The 7874-nt window shown below is 48.0% G+C and overlaps 1 long non-coding RNA gene across 2 annotated transcripts in view; it reads left to right on the top strand.

Moving 5' to 3' along the window:
• Positions 1–3775: 3775 nt before the first annotated feature.
• Positions 3776–7874, top strand: part of LOC113954363 — a 39264-nt gene continuing 35165 nt past the window's right edge. For both annotated transcript variants that reach the window (XR_003530181.1, XR_003530179.1), the window contains exon 1: positions 3776–3837. This is a non-coding gene — a long non-coding RNA (uncharacterized LOC113954363). The remainder of the gene's footprint in view (positions 3838–7874) is intronic.

Raw genomic sequence — 7874 nt, 5'->3', positions numbered from 1 at the left:
CTCCCTTGCAGCTGTATGGTTTTATCTTCCTTTCTAGATTGACTTTGAGATGTAGGAAAGTGTTGAGATCCTTCCCACAGGAGAGATTTGCTGAGGTCCTTAGCTGGTACAAATCAATCAAGCTCTAACTCACAAAGCACCCTGTGGGGACGCAACTTCGATAGGAACCTTCCCTCTGAAGTTTGATTTCCTTTTCTTCCAGCCACATATTTTCCTCTTTTCATCGCAAAAATAAAAGCTGTGAGAAAATCTGGCCAAGCCCCGGAGCTGGTCCCCACCTCCGTTGTCCCAGCCTTCGTGCCCTCCATCAGAAAACTGTGAGTCATCACCTCTTGGCTCCACCAGCTTTGTAATGTTTCTCTTTTTCTCCTCCTCATTCCCCCATCCCAGCTGGGGTGAAGAAGTGAGAAAGCAAATAGGAATAAATACCTCCAGCCATAAAAGTGAAATAAATCAATATCTCTTCTCTGAAGCCAGAGATGCTTAATAGGCAAGGATCACTGCCAGATTGTAAAAAATGTGTTTAGTGTGCGGCTGGGGCAAGTTTAACCCTTGGACATAAACAGCTGAGCAGCTTCTCACATCTCTGAATTAAATAACTTTAACTGCACAGGGCTGTGATTAATAGAGGTGCCTCTGCTTGGGATGCACCAGGTATTTGGTGCCTGAGGATTGTCTGGGAGGTTCGGAGGGAGAAGTTGTTGCCAGGTCACTTCTGCAGGCCCAGTGATACTTTTTTTCATGAAGGCACAGCTCTATTTGCAGGTAAGGGAGCTCCTGGGCAATGGGCTGAGCTGGTGGGATTTCAGCTGCCTTTCTCAGGAATTAAGGACTCTTTTATCTCTCCATACTGCCTTTCTGTGGTGGGAAAGCAGAGGAGCAAAGCTCAAATGAGGTAGTGATAGGATATGAGGGAATGGCATGAACATGTGCTAGGGGAGGGCTAGGTTGGGCATTAGGAAAAGGTTCTTCACCCAGAGGGAGCTTGGGTGCTGGAACAGGCTCCACATGGAAGTGATCAGAGCACCAAGCTTGACAGAGGGGAAGTGTTAGTCCTGCTGTTAGTCCAGCTGGTTTGGTGAGACCACCTCAGGAATAATGGGGGGTACTCTGGCCAATCTTTCTGAAGACCAGTGAAGTCAAACGAGAACAGGGTATAAAGAGCCCTGCTCAGAAATTCAGAGGTGTGAACATCCCATCACACAGAGTTTGGCTTCACAAAATCAAGGCTGAGAGGTGATGCACTTCAGGAGAAGAACTATTTAGAGATGCTGGCACCAGGACAGCTATTTATGGACTGTCCATGAGCTTGGGAGATTGGTGACAAGCCAGAAAGTACAGATCCCTTCCAGCAGTCATGGAACAGGGAAGTGCTGGGACTGATTTAAAGTGAAGTTGAGCAGGAGTGACTATTTGATATAACTGCAGCACTGCTCAGAGGCTGGATGCAGGGATGTGGGGTTTCTCACTGGTCTTATTTACCATAGTCTGTGTGCTTTTTGTTGGGGCTCGGAGCTCAAAGATAGCCAAGGTATTTCAGAAGAGGATTAGGGTCAGTTTTCCACAAACCCTTCTTGCACCTCTATAAGCCATTTGTTCTCCTGGCACAGTCTCACACTCACTTAAGTGAGTGCTGCCTGGCACACACGTGTTTTCCTGAACTACAGAAGAAGCCTTTTGCTGTGGAGACCCACATGATGGAAATTCACTTGGTATTCAGGAGCTGGGGACATCTGGCACAACTCTCAAAACCAGCTTGTTTCCATGCAGAAGGAAGGCAGGTTGAACTGGGAAAGGTGATCCTGGAAACAGTTGTGTTTGTTTTGATTTTTTTTCTCACAAGTAGAGGAAATTCCATCTCTTGCTAACATAGCCTCTGCTTGCCACAAGTTTGGGAGTTATTAAAGTAGCAGTGGAACAGGCAATTCCAAATGGACCCACTTTTGCTGTTCTCCCATGGAGAGTATTGCCCTTAGTTGGGACAGAACAAACACGTTGAGGTTGTGGTTCACATAAAGTGGGCAGGATTTGCTCCATCACTTGTGCCAGGCATTCTTTATGGGCAGGGGGGGAGAAACCTGGGTCTTAGGCCAAAAAAAGGGCTTTTACTGACTCTTGATATGTTGCCTCCACCTTGCTCCATGGTCTATTGGTGGCTCCTACTCCTCTCTGCCAGATTCCAGTTTGGACCTGGAAGTCCCTGTAGTTAGAGCAAGGGGGTGTCAGTGGTAGTTCTCCACACCTAAATCCACTTTAAATAATTAAGGCTGGGAAAGACTTTTCATATCAAGTCTAACCATTAACCCAGCACTGCAACTTCTTGTTCTCAGTCTCTTGATCCCCTCAAACAGGAAGAAAGGAGGGACAGCATTGCCTGAGTGAGGTCTGTAAGAGTCCACTGCCTCCAGGACTCCAGTGTTTTGGGTGAGGTGTCGTCCTGTGGGCACCAAACATCTGCGTGGCTTTGCGTGTGTCACTCCTTCCTTGCCCCCTCCTCCACCTCCAAACGTGGGAGAAAATCCTCTTGTTGGTGCCTGCAGAGCTGTCTGTGAGAGCCCAGCCACGGAAGAGCTGGTGGATTGCTTTTCTACCCAAGGCAGTCAAAGTGCTCCTGGTGGGATAATCAATCTCCCCAAGAGCTCCCCCAGCCTGAGGCGACCGCCCTGACTTTATGGAGTGTGGAGCATCTCCCCTGCAGTGGCCACGAGTCCCCCTTCCAGGCAGCAGCTCACCCGTGGGATGGGGAGCGTCTGTGTGTGTGTTTAAAGGTCGTAAAACGCTCCGAGGAGGAAAGCTCTGGCCGTTCCACGTGCCGACGGGACAGCTCCCGGCACTCCAGCTTCCCTGGCATAAAATTGCAGCAGGGAGTAAATCCTGGAGAAATAAAGCTGGTGGAATTAGCCCAGAACCTTGTGCAGGAGGTGGGAAGTGTTTTCACGGTGTTTCCTCCTCTCTTGTGGGTACTGAATCATTGTGGGTGATTTTTCATCTTGGCGCAGGTCAAACCAACCAGGGCTCCTTGTTGGTTGATCCCAATGAGGGAGGGAGGCCCCTCTTTGATGGTCTGACAGTACCACATTCCTCTTTTGTTTCCCAAAATGGTGAGAAAATGCCCTAGCAGTGGGTTTTTTTGGGGTGTCGTTTTGCTTCCTCTCTGGAGTTTCTGAGGCTGTGCCCGAAGGCAGGTGGGGTTTGGGGGAAGGATGTTCCCCAGTGTCAGCCAGCACTGGGCTGGGTATACTCTGCCTTGTTGGCTCCCCCAGGGCAGGAGCCATCACCCAGGCTGGGATTTCTCCCGAGGCTGGGAAGTAGCTGCCAGGCCAGATCTGGTATGGGGGAAGGGAAAGACTTGGTTTCTTTGAGTATCTGAGGGTGGATTAAGTGGAGCGTTCCTTGTTAGCTAATTGAAACAGTCAAAATGTCAAATGAGGCATTTCAATAATAGTGATGTTTAGGAGCTTTACGTTTTTATTTCTGTCCCTCTCTCCTTTGTATTGTGCCTTCAAGACATGGGGACCTAAGTCTCTGCCTTTACAGAAACCCTCTTAAAGAGGGGCTTCAGGGTGATGGGGCAAGGACTGAAGCCGTTTTAATCCCCTCCAATTCCAACATTATTGTGTTTCAGCAAATATTTTGCAAAAGGATTTTCAGGCTGAACTTCAAACAGGCAAATGCCTCACTCCAGTGACTCGGGGAGCTTTGCAAATTTAGAAAAGAAAATGAAGATTGTTTTAGCTGACATTTAAACCTCTTCTCTTTTCCCAGCCTGTCAGGAAGCTTCATACACTTCTGGTCAGATGCTCTTTCCCTGAAGAAGAAAAGGATATTTATAGCCAGGTAGGACCATAAAGGGGAAATCTCCAGGCTGCAGCACCTGTCAGAGGAGGTTACTTATGGCCCCAATAGCAACAGCCAACCTGGAACCCACTACAGGGAAGCAAAAAGGGAATGGTCCAGCCCTTGGCCCCGCAGGAGGGTTCTAGCCCAAGTGATTTGGGCTAATTCCTTGAGGGTGAAGGTAGGCTTGGCTGGAGTGTGGTATTTTCTAGGCAAATGTTTTCCTTATGGCTCACTGTGTTTTTTGCCCTTCTGAATCTTGGGGAGTGTTGATACAGGGAGACCTTGAAGTGTGGACCATTCCTGGGACTTGGAGAGGTAGGGAAGGGGTTAACTAGAGATGCCAAACCCAAAGAAAACCAGTTTATCCCACAGAGACGCTGTGGCTTCCTTGGCCTGCCTCATTAGGAGTTCCTGAGGGGCTGATGGAGCACCTGGCTGCAGGTCCTGGTTCCTCCTTGCTCGCTCTCAGCCAGAGCTGAAGCCGGGCCAGTGATGCCAAGCAGTGAGCAGCTGTCTGAGCTGTGTTTGGAGCAGTTTTCTCCCAGGGATTAGAGTGATTGGGGTTTCTTAAGGTAAAGACAGCGTGCAAAGAAAAAGCAGCATGTCTGGGGACAGCACAGCTCCTCTGCAACCTGCTCTTAACCGCAGCTTGTTCTACACAAAGAGTTTTTGTTGGCACGTCACCTCCGATCCAGCCACCGGTCCAGAAGGATGGGAGCTCGCCATGTGGGGCTGGAAGGTGGGGTTAGGGTTGTTTTTTGTGGCTGATGGGACTGCACAGGAGGTTTTGGCACAAGCATTTCTGCAACCCGAGCCCTGGGGCTTGCTCTGAGGCCCCAGGTAGGACACTGAGGGTATTTTGGTGTAGCACAGTGCAGCTGGATGAATGTTGGTGTCAGGCTGTTATTCCTGTGTGGTGTTGGCTCATTGGACTATAGTGTGGAAATCTGTGATGAGCTTAAACTAGACCTGGGAACATCTCCCATGGTGGAGGTCCCTCGCTTCTCTTTTTGACCAGTATGAGCTGATCTTTTTCTGTGTTTTGCCGTGTCTCCCTAGATTTTAAGGGAAAGGAATGCAGGTGCAGTGTCCTGAGAGGGAACCATGACGTGGTCTGGCCAAGAAGGGTATGGGGACCCATTCTCCATGGAATGCAGGTGTAGATACCACAAAGAGCTGTGTGAGATGCTGCAGGCACCCTTTTCTTCTAGGAAAGCCACCTGGGGTGAAGGAATAACAAAACCCCTCTCACAGACCGTGTCTCATGGAGGTGAGACCCAGAGGGATCTTCCCTGGAGATCACAGGCTGATGTTGCTCCTCTGGGCTGTGTAGAAGTGGGAGAGCCCAGGACACTGTGCAGGATTATGGTCTGGGGGACATCAGGTTTGCGCTGTTGGCTCTGCTTCTGTGTCCCTTCCGATCCCAGTGCAGTCCTAGAGCTGAGCTGCTCAGGTTTTCATGATCCCAGAAAGGAAAGAAACAAATCTCTTAAACATTGAGCTCTCTACTGGGGTTTTCCTGCCTTCTGCCCACCCTGGTGGATGTTAACAAGCTAGTAGATCTAGACCTGCTGTGCTTTGATAGAAAGATTTATTTTTAGGGCCTTGATATTTAAAATGATCTGTTATAATTTCATGCTTAAATAACACTAAATAATGTTCCCTGTTTGCACACTGTAATTGGAAGAGGCGAATAAACCAAACAAACCAGCTATGACTGAGCTTCCTTAGTATTTTCAGAGTGAAACAAAGAGTAAAAAACAAGGCCTTGGCCAATTTAACACTTTGGGGGTATTTTCTAGTTGGCATTTCACTTTTTCATTTTCACAGGCCAAGAAACACGAGAGTTCTAAAGAGCCAGTGGCTTCTTGCCAAAGAAAACTCAGTTGATCTTAGATTGAAAAAAAAAAAAAATGAAAAAAAATTAGAAGTGAACTTATTGTTTGTTTTTTAGGAACTGGCAGGGCTAATGACTCTGGAGGTGCCATGGGATTTTATGCGAGCGCAGAAAAGGCTTAGAAAATATTCAGCAAGTTCATTTAGGCTCCTTTCATGCTTCTCAAATCCTGAGGCTCCTTTTATTGCTGCTTTATGTCAATTTGGCACTGTTTGATTTCGCTGCTGCTCTCGACATTGCTGTGATGGCACTGCCATGCTGCATGTGGAGCAGGTCCTGCCCTGATCACATCCCTGGCATCCCACATAACCTGCCTGGGCTTTTAGGTGATTGAATTAAAACTCCTGCCTTCAGCTGACCAGGTTTGGGAATAGGAAGTTCAGGCCAAGCTGCCGTTACCTGTGTGCAAAGCCACAGGTGGGTCACTTAAGCAAAGAGACTTTGTGATTAGTCATGAATGGGTTGTGTTCCCTTCTGGAAAACTGCCATCAGCGAGGGAGTATAGCCCGGGCTGAGGAAGCTGCTGCACATCACCTCATTGGTGTGTCTTTATCTCCGTGCCAGAGTTCAAGAAGCATTTGGACAATGCTCTCAGGCACATGCTGGGATTCTGTGCAGGGCCAGGCATTGGACCCGATGGTCCTTATGGGTCCCTTCTAACTCAGGACTGATTCAGTGATTCTCCTGTTAAAAGGACGTGAGTAACTTTTCCCTCTCTGTCCCTGTGTGTAGATGCCCCTTGGAGTGTCGTTGCTGCAGGTTCAGGCTGTGGCAGTGAAGGTGCCGAGACTCCTTAGCAGCCCTGCAGCCTGCTCTCGTTTCTTCCCTTTCCCTCCAGCCCTCCCTCTGTCCCGCCTGTCTGGGTGTGAGCAGGCTTCCCCCAGCACCTCCCCTCCTTCCAGGCTGGCAAAATCCTTCCCCATCTTCCCCTCCCTCCTCTCCGCACAAGCCTCGGCTCTGTTTGTGCCCACATTAGCATTTCTGCTGACTGCAAGGATCGGTTTAATTTCATGGGTGTCATTTCCTTCAAGAAATCTCTCTCTGAGCAGCAGCCCGACGAATGCCTGATAAAACATATTTTCCTACGGTAATGATTTTATGGACCCATAAGTCATGAATTTATTATGATCTCAGCCCCTGCTGCTGATTGCTGTAAAATGCAAAGTAATTAACAGCGAGCGGTAGCAGCTATTCCCACCTGGTAGCGTGTTCTTGGGTACGCTGATGGCTTTGATTAAAGTAATGGCTAAAGTGTACAGCCCGGCTGTAAAATATTAGCATGATTAATGCCGTATCCCAAATAAGAAACAAAACTAATGGGCATGGTTTAAGGAATTAAATATATATATATATATATATGTACATTCCTCTCCCACCCTCCGGCTATTGTTCTGGCTCATTTGTGCTTTCTTTTCTGTTAAATAATGTATGGGCTGGAGGACCGGGGGCCAGGCTAGAGATGCATATTGCAGTTTCATAACATCTTAAGTGCTTGTGTTAATTTTTCACTCCTTCCTCCTCTTTCCCCTCAACCTGCCATCTCCCATCGTGCAGGGGGAGAAAGATAATCAAGTTTCCCGAACTTGGCCTGAAGTCAGATGTGATTTGATTTGGATTGCAGACAGCCCCGGGGAAGTGGCTGGGAGGCAACTTGGAGAGTTGGGCTCCCTCTGTGGCCTCGAAGGAGAGAAACCCTGACGCTGTGTTTGCATTCCCATGGCTGGGGGTGATCTCCGGTCTGTCTCAGCAGCCGGGAAGCCCGTAAGGTTTCTGTGCATGGAGGATAACCACATCTGTCCAAAGGCTGCAGTGCTTCTGCTGGGAAAAGAAGGCTTTTGCTTTTCTTTTTCTGAACAGCTTAAAAAACCACCAGTGACTGGATCTGAGTGGAAAAAAATTACTGAAAATAAGACCCGTGTCAGATTTCTCCCCGCCACCCTTCCCAAAGCCATGATAAATTTTACTTCTGCCATTTACCAGTGGGAAAGATTAGAAATTACTTGGGCTTGGGGATGAGAAGAGAAAAGAAAAGGAATTAGGCTTTTTTCTTTTTTCTTTTTTTTTTTTTAAAGACAAACACTTAAAAAATTTCATTTGGAAATGGAGAAAATACCCAATTGAAAAAAAAAAAAGGGAA

This window comes from Corapipo altera, unplaced genomic scaffold (assembly GCF_003945725.1).
Source record: "Corapipo altera isolate COAL_440 unplaced genomic scaffold, ASM394572v1 79, whole genome shotgun sequence".
NCBI classification, from domain to species: domain Eukaryota; kingdom Metazoa; phylum Chordata; class Aves; order Passeriformes; family Pipridae; genus Corapipo; species Corapipo altera.
The sequence above is the reverse complement of the archived record's forward strand: the minus strand, read 5'-3'. Positions and strand labels throughout refer to the sequence as shown.